The sequence below is a fragment of the Microtus oregoni genome, unplaced genomic scaffold (assembly GCF_018167655.1).
Source record: "Microtus oregoni isolate MIOR12 unplaced genomic scaffold, Mior012 000006F_ref0000085, whole genome shotgun sequence".
NCBI classification, from domain to species: domain Eukaryota; kingdom Metazoa; phylum Chordata; class Mammalia; order Rodentia; family Cricetidae; genus Microtus; species Microtus oregoni.
In genome coordinates this window covers 27,129,861-27,151,557 of record NW_024543065.1, presented here as the reverse complement: position 1 = coordinate 27,151,557, position 21,697 = coordinate 27,129,861, and the positions used below count along the sequence as shown (strand labels likewise).

At 42.7% G+C, this 21,697-nt stretch overlaps 1 protein-coding gene across 2 annotated transcripts in view; it reads right to left on the bottom strand.

Annotated features, from left to right (window-relative positions):
- Wasf1 (WASP family member 1) overlaps positions 1 to 21,628 on the bottom strand; it is a 46,826-nt gene extending 25,198 nt beyond the window's left edge. The window contains exon 1 of one of the 2 annotated variants that reach the window (XM_041654181.1): positions 21,095 to 21,628. The gene's annotated coding sequence lies outside the window, so the exon portion shown is untranslated. The remainder of the gene's footprint in view (positions 1 to 21,094) is intronic. The other variant, XM_041654180.1, reaches the window with a different exon arrangement.
- Between the last annotated feature and the right edge of the window lie 69 nt (positions 21,629 to 21,697).

The window sequence follows — 21,697 nt, the reverse complement described above, 5'->3', positions numbered from 1 at the left end:
TCGTGTTTATGTTAGGGTCTAAAGGTACACGCTATAGATAGGGCAATAAACACCCTCTCTAACCTTATTGCACACAAAGAACATATTTAATGATTGGCATTTCAGGGTTCGTGCTCTCTGCTCCAAATTCCAACTCACTGTTGATTCATTTCACTATAACCATGCTGACTTCCTCCTAATTGTCATTCCTGGACTTGCTAATTACCAGGAAGACATAATCACGTAAGGATGGTTTTATGCAGTGCTACAGAGACACTCCTTCGCTATCTTCCTGCCTATTATATGTCCTGACATAATTTGTCACCTTGGCATTTCACTACAGTACAGTATTTTCTCCTATAAACGTCTGGGCATTCCAACATGCACTTCTCTTTCTGGACACTTCCAAAACACAAGAGAAAAGTACTACCAGCTATAATCCTCACTGTTAATAGTTTTCAGTTTAGAAAAGTCCATCCATCTCTCTCTCTCTCTCTCTTTCTTCTTTTCTTTTCTTTTTTTTTTTTTTTTTTTTTTTTTTTTTTTTTTTTTTGTTGTTGCTTGGTTGGTTGGTTTTTCGAGACAGGGTTTCTCTGTAGCTGTTGGAGCCTGTCCTGGAACTAGCTCTTGTAGACCAGGCTGGCCTCGAACTCACAGAGATCCGCCTGCCTCTGCCTCCCGAGTGCTGGGATTAAAGGCGTGCGCCACCACCGCCCAGCCATTATATCCATCTCTTTCAAGACAGGAAGAAACATGAAAAGCTAGGGCAGATAATTAACTTCTGCAGACTACTAGACTCTCCTGGGGAAGTTAAGAAAATCGTCAAAGTTCATAAAAGGCGCGGCAGAGCTGAGACACAGGTTTCCACAGGCTGCACATCTGGTCGTTCTGCTCTTAACCGGCGACCGGTTCAGCCCCACTTTGCATTTCTGACAAGCCAGCCCCCCCCCCACCTGAAGATTCCAGTATTTGGAGCTGCAAACAACACTTCCCAGTTCACAGATGACTGTGGCTGCCACTCATCCTGGTACTTACAGAACTCTCTGGAGAAAGCTCCATGGGACAGCACTGAGGTCTAATGGTAGCAGAATGGCAGAGGGGAGGATATTTTAAACCAAGCACAAGAAACGTAAAACACTTATTCAAGTCTGATCTCAATGCTGTCTCCAATGTAGGCTCCAGACAGGCATGCGTGGTGCCTTTGGGAAGCCCCAGGGCACAGTGGCCAGGATTCACATTGGCCAGGTCATCATGTCCATCCGCACTAAGCTGCAGAATAAGGAACATGTGATTGAGGCTCTTCGTAGAGCCAAGTTCAAATTCCCTGGCAGCAAGAAGATCCACATCTCAAAGAAATGGGGCTTTACTAAGTTTAATGCAGATGAATTTGAAGACATGGTTGACTCATTCCTGATGGCTGTGGGGTCAAATATATTCCTAATCGTGGTCCCATGGACAAGTGGCGAGCCCTACACTCCTGAGGGCTTTCATGGTGCTCTCCTGTACCCTACCAAATCATGTTCAGTAATAAATCTCACATCCAGTCTGCTTAAAAAAAAAAAAAAAAAAAAAGAAACGTAAAACACAGAAATTTATTTAAAAGGAACATAGAAGCGGAAGAAAAAGAAAAAACAAAAACGTACTGAAACTGTACACTGTAATCTGTGGCTTTCAACGAAGAACTAATAATTAGAAGAGTTACAGAATTAATGAAGAATGAGGGAGACTCACTGAGTCACAGGGTCCGTACACATGAACACATACGCACAGTTTTAGTAAAAATCACCAGTTTATATCCTACCAGCACCCCAGCAAGAGTCTGCTGACACCCCTGCTCATACCTGATGGACGCTAACAGTCTGGCCAGTCAAGCAAGGCCCACTTCACCTATTTACGAAGTTTCACCTAGCCTGCAGAAGCCTTTTATTGCAGGCCGGGGAGACGGCTCGGTGACTAAGCAAGTGAGGACAAGGACTGGTGTATATAAACACCGGTGAGCATGGCTACCTACTTGTAATTCCAGCTTTGGAAGGAAGAGACGGGATCTGCTTAGCAAGCACTAGCTGTGTGAGCGACGTCTGAGTTTGGTTGCGAGAGTGTTTCAATTAGTAAGGCAGAAGAGCAACCAAGGTGGAGTGCCTGTGCACTGGGGCGGGGGGGGGGGGCAGCACAACAGACAGACAGACACACACATACACACGGAGGGAGGGGGAGAGGAAGAGGGAAATACAAACAGTACATGAATGAGTAAGGATGCTAGATTAGGCTCCACGGAATCCTGTCCAGTTCTTGGCCGAGCTGCATGATGAAGATGAGAACCGCTGATACTGGGGCGGCCACAGGCCACCGCCAGAGCCCAGGGAAGGCCTGCTATCCGTGAAGGGTGGTGACATTACAAGATCCTTTCCACAGCCTCGGTTCCTTTGGGCACTTGATAAGGGATTTCAAACATTGATTCCTAGTGACACCAGATGGTACTGACCAGCAAAGTGAGTAAGTACCATTATTTACAAGGGCACATACACTTGGGGAGGGGTCTATTTCTTTAAACAGAGTGTCGTCAGCAATATGATCTTACACAGTTCTGATGCATAACCAAGAGCAATAGCAATAACCTGTATTATTTTGGGGGCCTTACCGAGAGGTACACACACTGGTACTGGGACTTGTTTTAATGGGTCACAGGCATCTGGGAGCAGCCCTCTATGTATGTGCAGTGGTTTGAAAGAAATGGCTCCTACAGGTGTAGTAAGTAATAGGGGCGGCGGGGCTGCGTTCCCAGCACCCCAGCCGCCTGCTCGGCTAGCTTATGCCCGAAATAACAACACACAAACTGTATTCATTTAATCACTGCTTGGCCCATTTCTATCTAGCCTCTTCTAGGCTAATTCTCACATATTAATTTAGCCCATTTCTAATCATCTGTGTAGCGCCCCTAGGTGCGCTTACCAGGAAGATTCTAGCCTATGTCCATCCTGGGTCGGAGCTTCATTGCGTCTGTCTGGGAGAGCGGAGCATGGTGTCTCTCTGAGGCGTCTGCTCCCGAGAGAAGAGCTGTGGAGTCTGAGCTCACTTCCTCTTCCTCCCAGCGTTCTGTTCTGTTTACTCCTCCCACCTATCTTCTAACCAATACAATGGGCCAAGGCAGTTCCTTTATTAGCCAATGACCTTCCTCCATCATACAGGTTAATATATCTGAATTCTTACTCATCAGGGAAGTGGCACTATTTGAGAAAGAGTAGAAGAATCAGGAGGTGTGGCCTCGTAGGAGCTAGGTGCAGCCTTGTAGGAGAAAGTGTGTCAATGGGAGTGGGCTTGAGCAGAAGAGCCAAACAACCTAGGAGTGGTGGCGTGACTTTGTAATCCCAGTGCTGGGGAAGCTGGGGCCAGCGAGGAACTATGTTTTAGGAAAAAGGCATGTCTAAGAAGCAATGCCCAAGACTGTTTTCTAGCCTCCACCTACACTACCGCCCCCCCGCGTCTCCCCCACCCCATTAATTCCACAAACTACATTCATGAACCAGAAGCACCGTCTGAAACTTCTCCCAAGGACGGACACACACACACACACACACACACACACACCTATTCACCAGACAGAGATTTCATGACAAACCATACTATGGATACTAATATAACTGTATTAGTCAGGGAGTCCCTGGAGCAACAGTTCTCAACCTGTGGGCCGCGACTCCTTTCAGGGTCAAATAACCTGGGTTGTCTAAGACCATCAGAAAACACAGCATTTTTTTCCAAGACTGTTTACTTCATTTGTGATTGTCTCCAAGTGCTCATATTTCCCTACAAATAACATGACTTCATTCTTTATGAAAAAGAAATGCTAAGGCCAGTTTGGGCTACACGATATCCTGATTTACCAAAAGAATATCACAAGTAATAAATACAGCATTCTAAAAGTTCTTTTCTTCTAATAATGGCCCCCTATTTCACCAGTTCTTATGGTTATGCGAGAAAACACTACCAAAAACCACTACCAAATGTGTTGTAGAGTAACAACTGATTCTACGGATCAACAGTTTTGGTGGGGACCGCTTGTGCTCACGGCCAGCTGCCAAGCAGGTGGTTAACTGGAGAATCTATAATGGCCCAGGTAGCATGGCCATTATCATTCTCCATGACTGTGTATCATCTACTTGGCTGAGACCTGAAGCATGTAAAAACATGTAAGGCATAAAGCCCAAGCTCAGAGTCGGAAAACGTAAGCTTCACTGTGCCCGCTGACCAAAGCCCTGTGACAGGAAGGACCAAGACTTAAAGAACGGAGAAGCAGCCATCAATCTGCTTATTGTGGTTTTACAATCTCCATAGACGTCTGTATCACGTATTGCGTTAATATACAAGGAAAATAAAATTCTTATTATGTCCCAGCCACTCTTCTAAGTACTGTACTATATACATAGGGTTGTGTAATCTTATGCATTTAATTATTATATCACATTTAATTGTTACACAAAGTGCTCAGGAAAGAAAGGCTATCCCTACAATAAAATCCTTCCTCTTACATGAGAGAGAAAAAAAGAATGAGAAGAAAGGCTATCCCTACTACTTTACATGTAGGGCAATGGGAGTTTCTTTTCTATTTTTGAGACAGGGTTTCTCTGTGCAAAAGCCCTGACCATCCTGGAACTCACTAGGTAGACCAGGCTGTCCTTAAACTCACAGAGATCTGCCTGCCTCTTCCTCCTGAGTGCTACGATTAAAGATGTGACCCAACCTGCCAGGCTAGAAATGGACGTTTCTAAAGCTAGTAACTAACCCCCAAATAACATTATGTATCAGAATTAAAACTGAAAATTGTATTTTCTAGGTCTTACTTAGGTCAGTATTTGTCCATGACATCAATTTATTTCTGCAAGATCCTGGCAGTCATATACCTTAGCTTTGCAATTCAATTCTTTTAGTAATTCCATAAAGCAGCTTCTCAATGTTACTTTGGGAGATAAGTTTAAATCAAATTTGCTTGATTAGTTTGGAGTAGTCTCCTTGTCTTACAAACCACACATGATCAACTTAAATGAGAAGCTGCTTATATGCCACAGGAATCACCTTGCCCAAGCCCGACTATGGAAAGTGTACTGGCTTTTCAGTGAGTATAATTCAGCAAATCTCCACTGAATGCCTATTGTGTTAGTCACTGCTAAATACTGAAGACGCAAAAGGATAATCTTGTCTCATGAAAATTTTTTTCACAAGACTGCCTCCTTAAATCATAATATAAGGAAATATTAATAATATAATTCCAGAACAATTTCCGGATTCTAATATTTTAGTTGAAGTATTTTATTTGTGCATTTAAAATCTGTAAATGCTAATAACAATAGCCATTTTAACTTGATTTATTTACTTTTTTTAAGTGTCTTACCTACATGTATGCATGTGCACCCCATCATGTGGTGCCCATGGAGGCCAGAGAGGGTGCTAGATCCCTCAATACAGAGTTACAGATTAATGTGAGCCACTGGGTGGGTGCTAGGAACCAAACTCGGGACCTCTGCAAGAACAGTAAGTAAGTGCTCTCAACCACTGAGCCATCAAGAACAGCAATCTAAAAACATTTAATCACCTGTATATATAACATAATCCACAAATGTATTACCTGTGGGGACATACTAGTTATTCTTGATTCTTCCTTCTACTCATTTAGGTACCCTTAGGTTGACTGTACCTTCAAAGTCAGTATCAAATTCCTTTATTACTCTCTCTTATCGCCACAATCAACTACCCTGGATCAAGTCACTATTTCTTGCTCAGACTAGAGTCAGTGCCCATTTGGCCTCCCTGAGTCCATTCTTGCCTTCCTAGAGTGGCTACTAGTAGTCTTAACATGCTAGTTTGATCGTGTTTTCCCTGTTGTCCTGGCTAATTTTATGCCAACGTGGCACAAGCCAAAGTCATCTGCAAGGAGGGAATCTCAACTGAAAAAAGCCTATAGTGCACTTTCTATTTAGTGACTCAACTAAATGAGCACCCAGCTCATTGTGGGTAAGGACACCCCTCAGCTGGTGGTCCTGGGCGCTGTTAAGAAAGCAGGCTGAGCAAGCCAAGAAAGGCAAGCCAGTAAGCAGCACCCCTCCATTGCCTCTGCATCAGCTCCTGCCTCCAGGTTCACATCTTGGCTTCTCTCAATGGGCAGTGATTCAGGGTGTATGTAAGGAACCTTTTCCTCCCCAAGCTGCTTTCGGTCATGATGTTTAATTACAGCAATGGTAACCCTAAGACCTGTGTTTAAAATTATACAGCTCTTGGCTGCATTGTTAACGTGAATGTAATCCTTTGTTGTTGTTGTTGTTGTTATGTGCTTTCTTTGTTGTTCTATCTTCATTAGAGTGTAAGTTCTAAACGGGTAGAAACCACGTCTCATTCATTCCTATCCCAACAGTGAAGCACAGTTTGACTGTGTGCGCTGTGTCTTTCTGTGTGTACAATGGATAGTGTAAAAATAATTCGCATTCACTTTTTGGACAGCATCACATAGTTTATTCTCCAAGAAGAGCGCACAGCGAAAGAAGAGAAAACTAAATTTATCAAAGAAAATGAAAAGGAAAGTTACCGGGTTAAATTGCAACCATGAAGCTATTTATTACAAGTGCCTGCGCCTGTCGGTCTGGGCAATGACCTGACTGAGGCATCCGAATAGCAGTTCGCTCCTGAGACCTGGGGCTCATCCTGATGCTTCTCCACAGAGTTTGTTCCAGTGTGCAGAAATGGGATTGACGCAATCATTTAAAGACAGAAAGTGTAGTTTCAAAGACAGAGTTACATCCTACTTCTAGCAGGAAAGTAGTAACTATACTAAAACAAAAATTTTAAGAATGGTTGTTTCCAGGCAGTGAGTGAAAAGAGAGAATTTCTAAGGTCTATGAAAGAAAAGCAAGTTTTTATGAAATGAAACTAGTTTAATAAGCCAAAATAGCTAATTTTAGAAACTTATCAAAAAATAGCATAAAATGGGGTATTTCCCTAACTTTATTCAGAAATGTGTATTTTTTAATCTTGAAATATTATTGATTACTGATTATATCTATTTTTCTCGAAAAATGAGGTACTTTATTAACTTTATTCAGAAAGGTATATCTTTTAATCTTATGAAATATTGATTGCTGTTGATTCTATATGTATTTTCTTTTTTGGAAAATACATTTACATGTAGTAAAAGTAAAAACATCTCATATTTCTAGCAACTCAGAGATTAATAGTTTACATTTTATCTGACAAGTGTTGTAGGTTGGCTATATTACTATTTAGATATTTGTATTCCATGGGAATCTTGGGGTTGTTTTGGAATACTTTTAAACTTTGGTAATTTTATATCAGTATATAATATAACCTGATCATAGTCACCCCAAACTTCAACCTTCCATCAATCCCCCACCTCCCAACACATCCTACCTTTATCTCTTTTGTTTTCTTTGAAGGTGTGGTCTCATGTTGCTCAAAATGGCCTAGATAGAGCTCCCCAATTAGATCAGGCTGGGCCTGAACTGCTCCTGCATCCACCTCCTCAGACATATACAGGCCACCATTCCAGGTTAGATACACCTTAAAGAGTCAAACTAAGGACTAAGGATAGGAGTAACAACACAGGAACTCTTCTAATCGTTTTGTTAAATGAAAGAAGCCAAACACAAAGCTATGCATTTCTTCTAAATAATCGAGCCTGTAGCAGCAGCAAACAGGTGAACTCTGCTTAGGGAAGGGGTGGGACTGGTGGGAAGAGTAGGGAGATCACAAAGACTGCAAAATTCTGACGGTGCCTTAGCTCGATCATGAGGATGGACTCGTACATGAATCTCTAAGCTAAAACGTATCTGACTGTTCAGTTATTGTGTCAATTACATTTCAGCAGAACTCTCAAAAATCCGTCTCATCAAATACAGTCAATCACTCCAACTAAGGAGAACATTCATGCTATGAAATACTACTTCCTATTACCTACAAATAAAAGTGATCTAAGGTTAGTACTATTAAATGTCAAGTTGACAGTGTATAAGGATGCACAGCGGTTTTTAAAGAAACTCTCTAGAAATGCAAGCATAAAATCTTGGACACAAACAGACTAAAGCAAACTCAGAGAAGCACAAGCCAACCAAAGCTCTGCTCTCCACCTTCTGTCGACACATTACAATCCTAGGCCTGGCTTGAGAACAAGTGTGGCTGGACAGTGGAAAACAGGGCGGTCATTACTAAAAATAATCTATGTATAAAATAGTAGGGAAGTTGCTGATCTCTCATGACACACTTATTTCAAAAGTACATTTCTCCTCAGACACCATTTCTTGTGGTGATTAAATTCCAGGGCAGTTCCCCACACCTATCTAAGCAGTAAGGATTAATTATCCTTTCTTCTGCACCGCTGCCCCTTTGCTGAATCACTGCCATCAGCATAATGCTTAAGTGATAATTTCACCCATCTCAAAACAAGAAAACGAGATTTCTTTCAGGCTGACATCTGTCCCTCTAGCCACACCTCATCTGTTCTCCTGAGCAGCAAAATTCCTTTGCAAATCACTTGACTTCTCCAGTTCTGACTTAAATCTGTCCATTCCGACTCTGATTCCCAGGACTGTAAGAGATCGTGTTGCGGGGTCCATCATGACCGAGCTGATTTAGCTTCTTCTCATTTGAGATAGGAGTAGCTGCTCACTCCTCCGGAACACTGCATGCTGTCCTCCCACCCCGGTCTCAAGGCTCCATCCCTCAGACATTATCTAGATATTTTATCCTTAGCAATACCCACTTCCCGGTTTTCTTACCATCAGATACACTTCAACCCAACATTAAAGGACCTCCATGTTTTCCGCTCATCCTCAAGTATCAGTTAACGGTATCTTACGTAGTGTTCGTAAGACAGATGAAAATGAAAATCAGGTACAAATACAAACAGAAAAATCAAATTAAGTGTCTTAATTTTCTGAAGCACAATTAATAAAAAACTCAGAGAGAGAAACTGGGGTTCAACCCGAAGGTCAGAAAAGCAAAGTCAGTCACTGGCTCTTACCTCTACCTCAGTCCAAACTGGTAGCGATCCTGCCTCCGGGAATCTCAGAATGAGACTGAGAGCTGTCTCTTTCCATTTTATATTCCTCTCCAGGGCTGGGATTAAAGGCATGCACCACCTGGTTTCTTTGGAAAATTAGCGTGGTTTTTGGGATTAAAGGTGGGTACCACCACTGCCTGGTCTGTAAGGCTGACCACTGGGGCTGTTTTACTCTCTGATCTTCGGGTAATCTTTATTTATTAAGATACAAATGAAATTCCATTACAACTTTCAATACTATTACCACCTTTCTTTTAAGTTTTACATGACTAGTACAAAGTCACACAAATTTAAAATATTACAGTTAAGTAATGAAAAGCAAAATCTTTTTAAACCGATAGTTTCTGGACCTAATCCTCTCTCGCAGGCTTACTGTCTTGTCGTTCTCACACACCACCCTCTCACAGCAGCCCAGCCAGCGCTCAACTTCAGTGGCTATGCCTGAGGCTGGGATTACACGTGTTGCAATTACAGGTTTGAGACAACATGCCCGGCCCATAGCAGGTGTTCAGAGAGGGAATTTAATGAGTGGGCACACACACTTGCCCCTACGCAGGAGGTTGAGGTAAGAGGAGTCAAGGCGTTCCGGTGCGAGTCTGGCAACACAGCCAGGCTGTCGAAAAGTAAAATTAGAGAACTGGGGTGATGGCTCCGTGGGTGAAGTGCTTGCATCTGACGGGTCCCCAGGACCCTAAAGCCAAGCACGGAGGTGTGTCTGTAAGCCTGGAAGTTCAGGAGGTGATGGTACTAGCTAGCCAGCCAGTCTGGCTGAAATGGTTCGTTCCAGGGCCAGTGAGACTCTACTCCCTCCACAAAAGGCTGGGAATGATAAAGGAAAATACCCAATGTCAACATCTGGTCTCCATAGGAGCACACAAGGGCAAGCAAGACCACACACACACACACACACACACACACACACACGGCACACATAATTAGAGAATTCAGAAATCTATCTCTATTATATGAAATATATGCTAAATTTCATGTTTAATTTATGAAAGAGTAATATCATTTGTCTGTACTTAACAACATTTTTTTTTTAATTTTAACCTTTTTTTTTAACACTTAAAAAAATGTGATCTGTAGGAATATGTGCACATGAGTGCAGGTGCCCAGAGGGGCTAAAGGCCTTGGATCCTACTGGGTCTATGGATGCTGGGAACCAAACTCATGAACTAGGTCGTCTGCAAGACCCGTGCTAAGTCATCTTTCCAGCTTGTACATTTTCTTTTTAATGATAAGAAAGAAACAAAAGTCTTTATGTAGAAATCTACTGAGAGCTGGGTGGTGGTGGTGGCACACACCTTTAATCCCAGCACTCGGGAGGCAGAGGCAGGCGGATCTCTGTGAGTTCAAGGCCAGCCTGCTCTGCAAGAGCTAGTTCCAGGACAGGAACCAAAACCACAGAGAAACCCTGTCTCGAAAAACAAACAAAAAAGAAAGAGAGAGAGAGCGAGGGAGAGAGGGAAGGAGGGAGGGAGGGAGGGAGGAATCTACTAAGAGACACACTCTGGTTCATGTCCTTCTGTGACAATAAAACGGTGACTTTTATGATACTCGATTACTATATATGATATTCAAAGTTTATTTTTACAAGCAGGGAGAATATATTTCTAGCAATCCATAGCAATGCGCGGTGCTCTTCATCCTCCATGACTCTCACACCTCAACACGGCTGGTGCTATTTGCTGACTAGAGCACACGTTTTAGCATTCAGACGAGACAAGGCTTCCACAAGTGTAACCCTTCTCCCTACGGCTCTATGAGCACCACTTTCAGTTCTAAAGACAGAATAGCACCTTTCCCCCACTCAGCGAGCCAAGTTCCCGTGTACACTCTTGAACAATTCTACTTTCCAGATTTCCATCTTAGAACTGGCGCCCTTCAACCTAAATATTCTACACTATCCCTGTTTCCTCGTCGTTAAACATCTGGCTTTCCTGTGCTCCTTTCATTCTCGTTTTCAAAACACCGGCAGAGTTTCCTCTGCTTTGCTTCCTACTCCCTACTTCTGGGGTTCTCTTCAAAGATGGACATGGGGCCTTCGCCTGGGTTTACGTGAGAGCAGTCAATCACAACGTAACACGTCACATCTTCTCCAACCTCTTCAAGATCCTTTTTCCCTCCTCCTCCCGTGTTTTAACCATTTACTCCCGGAGGCTAATTTTATTACATGCCAGGTCTTCATCCTCTTCCCTTCTCTCTGTGAGTCCATCTGCTCCCAGATCTTGAACTACCAGCTCTAAATTATTTGTAGAAACTCAAACAAACAGCTCAAAAAAAGACATGCCATTATTCCAAATGAATAGACCCCAAACCAAATTCCAAATTCACCACCCATGACTTTCCACTCTTTCCCCAAAGGAAACTTACTATTCTTCCTTTGGCATTAACTATTTACAGTAACAATACCATATCGTTTAGGCTATGATTATCTTTAAACTAAAGCAAATTTAAATTAAAGCAAATATTAGATCAATTCACTCAAGCTTTCGGTCTGTGATGTGTATGTGAGAGAGACAGGGCTGGCATGTGTGTACAGCACACGTGAAAGTCAGAGAACAACTTCTGGGAGTGGGTTCTCTCCTTCCAGTGCAGAGTCCAGATCAAACTCAGGCTGTCAGGCTCACAAGGCAAGGACTTTCCCACCGAACTGTCACACCGGCCGGCCGTCAGTCAGCTCCTGACTGTGTGCAAACCACTGGTAAAATAGCTGCAGTCTGTCACTGTGACGGTATTTCCTCTGTGACGGGATTACTGCCATCACAGAGTGAACTGGAGTTGCTCTGATGATCTACAGAACACCTGAGCCCACAGTCAGGTCAACAAAATACGGAGAACAATGGTGATGGCCCATGCATGCTAGGCTACAATAAAGAAGCTGTTGGCGTCATCTTGGGGGGAGGAAACTTGCGGGGAGAAACTCAGAAGACCCTCACCTGAGAGACGCCAGTCACCACTTCTTCCTTCCCTAGCTGCGGTTGGTCCTGGGTGTCCTGGAGTATATAGGAAATGGAAGGCCGACTGGGCACTGGGACTGGGGATCAGTTTCATACTTACGGTTTGTCACCCACTTTCCAGTAAGTAACCCCAACGATCACAGAAAGGGAATTTAATTGGAACCCATTCTTTGGTCTGTCAGGGCTCTCCTGGGGTGAATAACTGTTTACATTTCTCCAGAACTCAAGTGACATTCTCATTTAAATCTTTTAATGGTAAACTGACCTGGTATGCTGCATATAACCTAAACTCTGGAACTAACTCCTAACAACCATTTCCAATATTGCAACTGAGTAAGGGAATTAAAATAATTCTGTTTTCTTCTCTATGTTGACAGAAAGCCTGAGTCAGAAATAGATATAAGACATTGATATTTGGCAAGAATTATGAAACTTCTGTCATGGTCTATATTTAAAATTTAGTTCCTGCCTGGAAAGGTAAGAGTTCTATCTTTTCAAAGTTGTTGTGAGGATTACATCAGCCATGTAAGATATTCAGCACATATCAAAACACAAGTTTTCTAGAATCAGTGGCGGGGACCAAATGCAGACCCATGAAGAACACCAGGTACCAGGAAATCTACACCTAAGCATGTGGTCCTCAAACTGCAGAAGGCAACAGGAAGCCAGAGCGCAGCTCAGTGCTAGAGCGCTTACCTACCCCGGACAAGCCTTCGGGTGGACCCTGAGCACTCATTAATTAACTAAATTAAAATCTGAAAGGCATGGAAAAAAATCCTGAAGAGGAAAGCTATTTGACTTTAGACAGACAGGTTCGACTTACACTGGACATGTTTCATTGTTAGCCATTCAAACAAGGGGCAGAATCACACACCTCAAGTTCTGAAAGAACAAAGCTACCAACTTGAAACTTTGTATTCAGTCATTCCAAAGTGAATCATTATTTTCTCAGACAAATAAAAACCAAGGGAATATGCCACCAGTGAACATGCCCATCAAGAAATGACAAAGCATTTCTGCAGAGGGAAAGAAAACATTAAAACAGGCCAGATTTACATAGATAGAAAGGGTGTGAGAGACTATAGGAATAGATAAATCTTTATTTATATCTTGTTTTTTTTTCCAGGCAGGGTTTCTCTGTGTAACAGTACTAGCTGTCTTGGAATTAGCTCTTGTAAAGCTGACCTCAAACTCACAGAGATTTGTCTGCCTCTACCTCCTGAGTGCTGAGATTAAAGGTGTGTGCCACCACTGCCCGGCAAAATAAAATCTTTATAAAGATAATTATTCTTTCAAAATAATACATCAAGATATCATGCAATCTCATTAGAGGAAATGAATGGCACCACCATTATAAAAGATAGGAGAGAGGAACTGGAAACAGAAGGTATCTAAACCAACTGTTAAGTAGCATAATTGTATTTATATGTCGACTTAGAGTACCCGTAGATGTATCCAAAAAATCTCGGCAACCATTAAAAGAAAGCTTTAAAAAATATAACTGATATGTTAAGAATGGAGAGAAAAATAGAACCAAATAAAATGTTCAATTAATGTCAGGAAAAATAAAGAGTAAGATTTTTAAAAAGCAAAGTATAAGAGCAATGAACATAAGCTAAAAATATGATAGCCATTAATCCAACGGTCACTAATTACTTTAAGTTAACATGAATGCTTCAAATACACCAACTCAAGGAGATGTTCACAGAATAAAAAGTAAGGTCCAACTACAAACTCTCAACAAGCAATGTACTTTAGATAGAAAGGCATAGGTTAAAAATGGAAGGATGGAGAAAAATTTGGAAGAGAAACAAACTCACCAACCTAAAATTTTGTATTTACTTATTCAAAAGTGAACAAAGGACTTTTTCAGACAAATAAAGACGAATGGAATCTGGTCCCCATGATAGACTTGATAGACGTGACAGGACAAGTTCTTTGGGGGAAGGAAAGCACTAAGCATGGCCTGGACGAAGTGCTAGACTTAACAAAGGACACCTCTGCATGAGGGGGACCCTCCGGAATTCTAAAATGTACCATCATAAGATAAAGGGGTACCTTTACTAAAACAATACAACGATCTTTTTAATGTACATGTTCTTCAGAACAGACCATCAAAATACATGTAGCAAAACTGACAGAAAGCCAGCAGAAATGGTTGGATATACCAGCATAGTAGGAACTTCAGAATGCCTCACTTAGTCATGAACAGACCCAATAGGCAGAAAAATAAGTCAAGATATGGTTAAACTAAATAAATAACATCAATCAACTGGATCGAAATGTCATGTGTAAAGTACTTCGATTTGCGAACAGAATATACATTCTTCTCTAGCTCACGTGGTTCATTCACTGAGAGAGATAATGTTTTAGGTCGTAAGTACACTTGGGAAAACTTCAAATCTGAACTACACAATATATGTTCTCAGAAAACAAATCAGATTAAAGAGAGCATAAAGATAGACAGAAAATACAAAAATATTTGGAGATTGGATACCGTAGTTCAAGTCTCAAATGAAGTCTTTAAATATTAGGAACTAAAGGAAACTATGTTTTCAAAAATCTTTTGAGACCCCCCAAACAATGATAACCGGGAAATACAGGGAGTCCGGCCTGGAGGCTACACCCGTAATTCTAACATCTTAGAAGAGGAGGCAGGAGGGTTGGGAACTCAGGGAGAAGGAGAAGTGGGAAAGGAGGATCTTAACTCAAACTTCCAACTCTGGCAACTAAGTAAACGTGCCTGCAGTAAAGGGAAAGAAACTAGTGAAAAGGACAGAAATCAATACAATTAAAAACTGGAAACCAAAGAGACAGGAATCAGCGAGGTCACAGAAGCGCGGTCTGAAAACATCAATGAACCTGGTCGATTTCCAACTCTATCAGAAAAATTTTATTTTGGTTTCAGGAAATGGTTAGTCTTTATTCTCCACTAGGATACAAATGCTTCACTTCTTTTCACTTTCTACTTAGTTTTTTGGCATAAGCATGTTATAAAAATTACCAAACATGGACAAATATAATAAATGGAAGAAGACATTTCTGTTAAGAATTAAAACACAAAACTCCTTATTTTCGTAGACAAATCTGAAAACTAACAAACAAGCAAAAATCCCAAGAGCCTTCTTAACCTCTGTGAGAAGAACTAAACTAGCTAATCTATGTTCTGACACAAAAGCTGTTTCTTTTCAGCTGATTTAATCAATGCAGAAGCATCAGTCAATTAGAGTACTCAAGAAAAAGAATAGCAAGAAGTCAGGTGACTATTTGATTCATTCAAAAAGATCTGTTGCTGGGTGGTGGTAGCCCACACCCTTAATCCCAGCACTCTGGAGGCAGAGGCAGGTGGAACCCTGTGAGTTCGAGGCCAGCCTGGTCTACAAGAGCTAGTTCCAGGACAGGCTCCAAAGCTACAGAGAAACCCCGTCTCGAAAAACAACAACAACAACAACAACAAAAAAAAAAAAAAAAAAAAAAAAAAAGAAAGAAAGAGAGAGAGAGGGAGGGAGGGAGGGAAAAGAAAGAAGAAAAAGAGCTTTGCTGACTTCATTATTCAAATTCAAGAGACATAAACATCTAGCTCCACGCTGCAGAGTTGCTCTAAGAAATGATACTCCTGACAGTCTAGAGTTGTAGGAAGAAAGGGACTGGAAATCACATTGTGTTGAAATCCACTCCATTTTTATTAGTCATGTGACCTCGAACGAACTACCTTATCTAAGACAGAACACTTGGGTAGTTGGCAACTATCTAAAGTACAAGTCCAACCAATTCATGCAAAAATGAAGACCTATAACAAAGACACGGAACAAAAACAGCATCTTTGGTGAATTTAATCTCAGGACCATGGACAAATACACTTTCCTACAGGAAACTAGCTGCCCCCTGTAAGACCTGGGTCCTGAGCAGCCTTACCTGGTCTACATGGCAAGAAAACGGTCATTAAGAGTCCCAAGAGTTTGTATCTTATAGCCTGGACAATTGGAGAGAAAACAAATTTGTTCTCCCTTTGGGCATCAGGGACAGAGGAAAAAAACCTCTAAGTGACCTGGTCTAAGTAACTAGATAACAAAGTCAACAGATCGTGTGTGACTGGTGTTCCGAGGGCCTCCTTCAACAGTCAGGTCGGATCCAGCCATCAGACTGCCTTAAACCTTCCTCGGGTTTAACAGACCCCAGGTCCATTACTTTGTAGAACCAGGCTCTTGTAGACTAGCTCCTACCAAGCAACACGCCTGGGCTTAGCACTCCCTCGGCCCTTGTTTTACATAAAGAAGAAGTAACTGGTTTAGCAGAAGGCTGACAGCCACTACCAGATTAACCAACTGCAAGTGAGCAGAGGATAGGCAGAAAGGTCCAAATGACGTTGTTGGGAAGAACGGGGAGAAGGCAGTTCCCAAGACAACCTGGGATTCAGCTGACTTCACTCTTCCACAAAATCCTCACGAGCACCAATCTAAGAAAGCAAATGTAAGAGGCTCCATGAAGTGACTTGCATATAAAGCAAGCATAAAGTTCTTCCTTCCCTCTTCGGAGAAAACGCTATATATTACCTTTGAATATCATTAATCTCGAAGTAAATTCACTAAAAATCTACAAATACTCCCATTTAAGTGACAAACAGATCCTCTGTGATTCCTTTTCTCACAACACTCAGCGCTTTCCACTCGCAGCAGACCAGTCTGCAGAAATCACGTCCACTCACTCCACTGAGCTGAGCGCAAAAAACAGGCACTAGGAACATAAGAATGAAGCAGGGGTGGTGGGGACGGACAGACAAAACAACAGAATGCATCGTCTGCCTCCAACCCTACCAAACCTCTATTAAGGCATGCCATGCCATTATATTGAGAGCTTACTTTAAAACCTATCAAAATTAATAATGTAAGAACTAAACATCGTGTTTCCAAAAGGAGGCGTATGAAGAAAAGTTTAGAACTATGTTATTTTCAGAAATAGGTCTAGAAGGAAGAAGCCCCTGACGAGAGCATAGGCAGAAATATTAGGAAGGGAAAACGTCTCACGAGAAAGGGGGGTTCCCCAGATTCTTTTAAGCACCTCCGACTTCTGTTCTGGGGAAGAAACCAGCAGGGACTCTCGAGAAGACCCTCCACCCCTCCGCGTGCCCTAACATCCTGGCCCATAGGAGATGCAGCAACACGAAGATCACGAAACATCTTCCTCTTCCTGTTCGGTGGACGAAAGAAGGCAAGCTCCTGAAAATGCTGTCACGGGCAACAAGACCAAAGAATCGCCAAATATCACTATAAATACTTTAAACATTTTCGTGTATTGATAGTAGCTGTAAGCATAATTTTTATAATTTCCTAGAAATTTCTAACTACTGGCATAATCATGTAACTGCAGTGTATTAGGCGCTGAATAGGCTCTTAGTGGGCTGTGTCTCATCACTAAGCACACGGCTTCTGAGAAAGGCGTGTTAAGCCAGTGGTGATTAATCTTCACCAGGAACTTCACTGGATGTGTAAGCACCCAGGACACAAACCTCTGGAGGGTCCAGAGACGGATAACTGAGACCCACCCTGCATGATGGCGACTCCATTCCAGGCACTCAGATCCTGGCTGAATAAAACAGAAAAACGAAGTGGAGACCAACATTTCCCTCCCTCTTTGATATGGGGTTCCTTCTACACCTCTCGTTCCTACAGTCAGCTGCTGCACAGTCTGGCCCCCACCGCGCCACCTGCATGGACAGCATCCCTTCAAACTAAGCAAAATACATCTTCCCCTCTTTTAAGCTTTTTCGGTTAATTCTTTAAACTCTTATCTCAGGAATGAGAAGGAGAACTACTACAAAGTCCTACCGCATGATATGACTTTATAATGCAAGGAAAAGTTAACACTATCAACCCATAGAAATTCAAGATTCAAAATTAAGAACAGGAAGTAGTGAAGTGCCTGGCGCATAGGCGGTCCTGGATTTTATCCTCAGCACTAATAAAAAAGAAAAGAAAATAATGGAGAAGAGAGAAAATTTAAAAATTATAATCTGCATGGAATAAATAAAAACATATAATGCTTAGTTTTATGAGGTTCTCTCTTGAAGCCATTTATTTTTAAAATCTGTTACATAAGCAAGCACAAGACTTCATTTATGTACATCTTTTTAATTAAGCCTCACTGGAAAACTGAAGTCATAAAGAAAGATAATTTCAGAAACGAACGTGTTAATGTCCATTTTCAGGAAGCACACTGCAAGATCATTAGCATCTTTTCATGTAGGGTGCCAAGATCTACATCATCCGGTGTCTAGTGCTAGCTCTGGAACATGTGGTACAGGACTATAGCGGATGTTACAAAACCCTCCAAACATATCTTTCTCTTTAGAGATAACACCGCTTTATTAAATAAAGTATTTGCTAAATCCTGCATTTGGTGGCTGCTCCTTTTGCTTGCTGAACACAGATGAATCCCCTGCTATTTGTTAAACGCAGAGCCACCACCTTTGGATTTGTGACGGTAAGCCACAGAGTAGTTCTTATCCCCAGAGCTCAAAAAAGACGAGAGCTTTTCTTTATCCAAAAAAAAAAAAAAAGCCCCCCTCAAAAAAGAAAAAAGTTAAATTTCAGCTCTTTATATTTAAGAAAACATGATAAAAATGAAATCAAATTAATTTCAAAAAATAAAATCAGCTATACAATGAACTGTAAAATGAATTGTAAGATTGTAGAGACTTTTCATCTACATAACTTCCTCCCACAAAGTAACCAAAAGTCTCAATGGGAGTAAAGGCTTTAAGGATACAGTCTTTCCACAGCAGTTTTTGCTGTGAAAATGAAAGAGTCAATCGTTTAATAAGGAAATCAAATATATTCTCTACTATTAAAATGAAGATCAAGCCTTGGAAAAGATAAATTATTCTTAAAACTAAACAAAAACTAGAGATTGTACCATAGTAACGCACCGTCTCTTGATATACGGAGATTTATGAACCCTAGTGAAAAAGCTGCCCTACACGAGGTTATCTTACAAGTGATCACAATTATGAACCGTTAGCCAATATTTTCTAATCAAAAGATCGTCAACATTTCCTAGACTCTGCGAATTTAATTCAATATTCTACTTGTTACCAATCACTTTTATCAGTACATCTGTAATTATTACATGTAGGCACGCAGTCTAAAATTAAAGACCACGAAGAAATAAGAAATTCTTCCAAGTTAAAGCCATCTTGCCAAAGCAAAATCAAATGTAAACCAGCCATTCTCAGGTGCCATGGAAAAACATACTGAGGCATTTTCATGATTCAGCAATGAAAATACTTAAAATGAGTTTAAAAGTACGATGAAAATATCGACTCCGAATTAATGCATAATACCTTGTGGGATTTAGTACTGCTCCCATCTACATGTAAGGAAAGCAACGCAAAGATGTCCATTTTGTAAACTGCAAGGTCTTTTCTAGTCAAGTAATGATTCTACACCATCAACTTATATATGTATGCCGCTGATCGCAAGTGCCATTAAACAATCACTGCACCTTCAAATTCCTGCATGTCTGTGTGTAACCCCGTTTTATCAAAAGAATTAACAAAATGAGCTTAAGCACATAAAGATGGGAAAGAAAAAAGGAAAGAGAGACGTTTCTGGCAACTAATTTATTTTTAAATAATAGCATTTAAAAGGTAACTAATGTTTGTTTCTTACATTTAAAAAGCATATTTCATCCTTAAGGTAAAGTATGCAAAACTGGATCTACTTATCCATGATCAAAGTTAGAAAAAAAATAAGGAAAAAATTTATAACTAGCAATAAAATATACTGTAAAAATAGCTAACTGAAAAGTAAAATACAAGTAAGTCAGGGAGTTAAGACTCCCCCCCATTTTAAATCCTTCCTTTCATTCAAATGAAGACTATAGTTAATAAATATTCCACAAATATGAAATACAAAACTTTTATTATTCAAAACAAAATTTTGTATTAAGTGTTTTATTAAAAATATTCAGAACAAATAAAAAATGCTTTTTAACAGAAACTTGGATCACCAGGGATAAACTGCTCCTGCGAGTTCCAATCGGGACTGCATTTGTAACTGTGTTATGCCGCTATCAGCAATTAGAAAAATGAAAGTTTACCAAATTAAATTTACAAACATCAACGCAGCGAACAAGTAATTAAATTAATCACACCGATTACTGAACAGAAACAAGATTTCGCTAATACGTGAACGTCAAGAAAAAATATGTAAATAGACTTAGGCACGTTTTGTATAGTAAAGGACAAGGTTAGAATGAATTGTATTTAAGTACCTATCCCAGCTAGGTATTAATCAATTAGTCGTTCACAGAGCAGAGAGTGTTCGGATCGGATGAGCTTTCTTTTCACATTATTCTAGTTCATCATCCGCAAGTGCAAGAGAAGGTGTCAGAGTATGGAAGCTAGGGGGCACGCTGTAGCTAGGGGAAAAGAAAAATGGGAAAGGTGCAATGGATGCTGCATAGTTGAATAATTATCTGGGTGGCACAATGGGCGAGTCCTGCCGACATCAGAGCCCAGGGAGCGTCTCCCTAACTCTGTCCGAGGAACCTCCCGATTCCCAGCGAGAAGAGCCGGCAACCGCTTTGCCTTCCTTTTCAAACGGGAAAATAAAGGGATGCCTGCACTCGCTTTGCCGTGGTCGTGCACAGGGAGCCGAGGCGCAAAGACCGGCAGCCAGAGCTCGCTTTTCAGAACGGCTGGCACGCAGGGCGAGCCGGGGCTCCGCGGTGGGCTGCAGCCTTGGCCGGCGCCGAGGCTCGAGGGCGGAGCGGCAGGGTGGGAGCCGCGAGCCCCGCGCCGCAGGTGAGAGCCGCAGCCGCTGCACCCGGAGCACCCTCGGGCTGGTCCCCGCACCCGAGATCCCACGCCTCGTCCTCCACGCGCAGCCCGGGCTGCTGGGCGGCGGGCGCGGGGGAGCCCGGGATGGGGGCGGGGGCGGGGGCGGGGGCGGGGGGGGGCGCGCCCATCGTCGCCACCGCCGCCGCAGACTCGGGCTCACACGCACGCCCCTCTCGGCTCCGGCCGGTGGAGAACAGTTCCCTTGCCAGGACCCGGGGAAGAAAAGGGACAAAATCCTGACAGACTCGTGCTCACCGTGAAACCGTGGGGGGCTTGCGCCTTACCCCTTCTTCATGCTTCGGCGGCGGTCGCCGGTCCCGCTCCGCGCTGGGACTCCACCGAGAGCCCCTCGGGAGCGTCGGGCTGCGGGGTGGAAGCCGCGCGGGGCACTGGCTGAGACGCCGGGCCGCCGGGAATGCCACCGGGGGCGCCCACTGGTCGCCCGAGCCGCGGTGCGCGCGACGCGCGAGCGAACAACACCGCGAGCCGCCGCTGCCCTGCGCCGCCCCCTCCCCGCGCGACGCTCCACAACCGGGCGCGGAGACCCGCGCCTGCAGCAGGGGGAGCCGCGGGGCGCTCTCCGCCTCGCCACACAACCTTTCCCCGGAGCTGAGCCCGGCGGGTCCCAGGTCTCTGGACTTAAGATTTGCACTTTCCGCTTGAGCCCCGCAGGTCGTAGGGCGGCGTGGCGGGAGATTCACCCTCCGCGCAATTACTCGTCCGTGGGCAAGAGGACGGAGCTTCCCCCTGTCCTCGGGCTCCGTGGTATTGTCCAATCCGCACTTTGGGGGAGGGGGCCGGAGAGAACGATGCTGGGTTAGGGAACGGGGGAAGATGCTATCCAATTGAATGAACCAT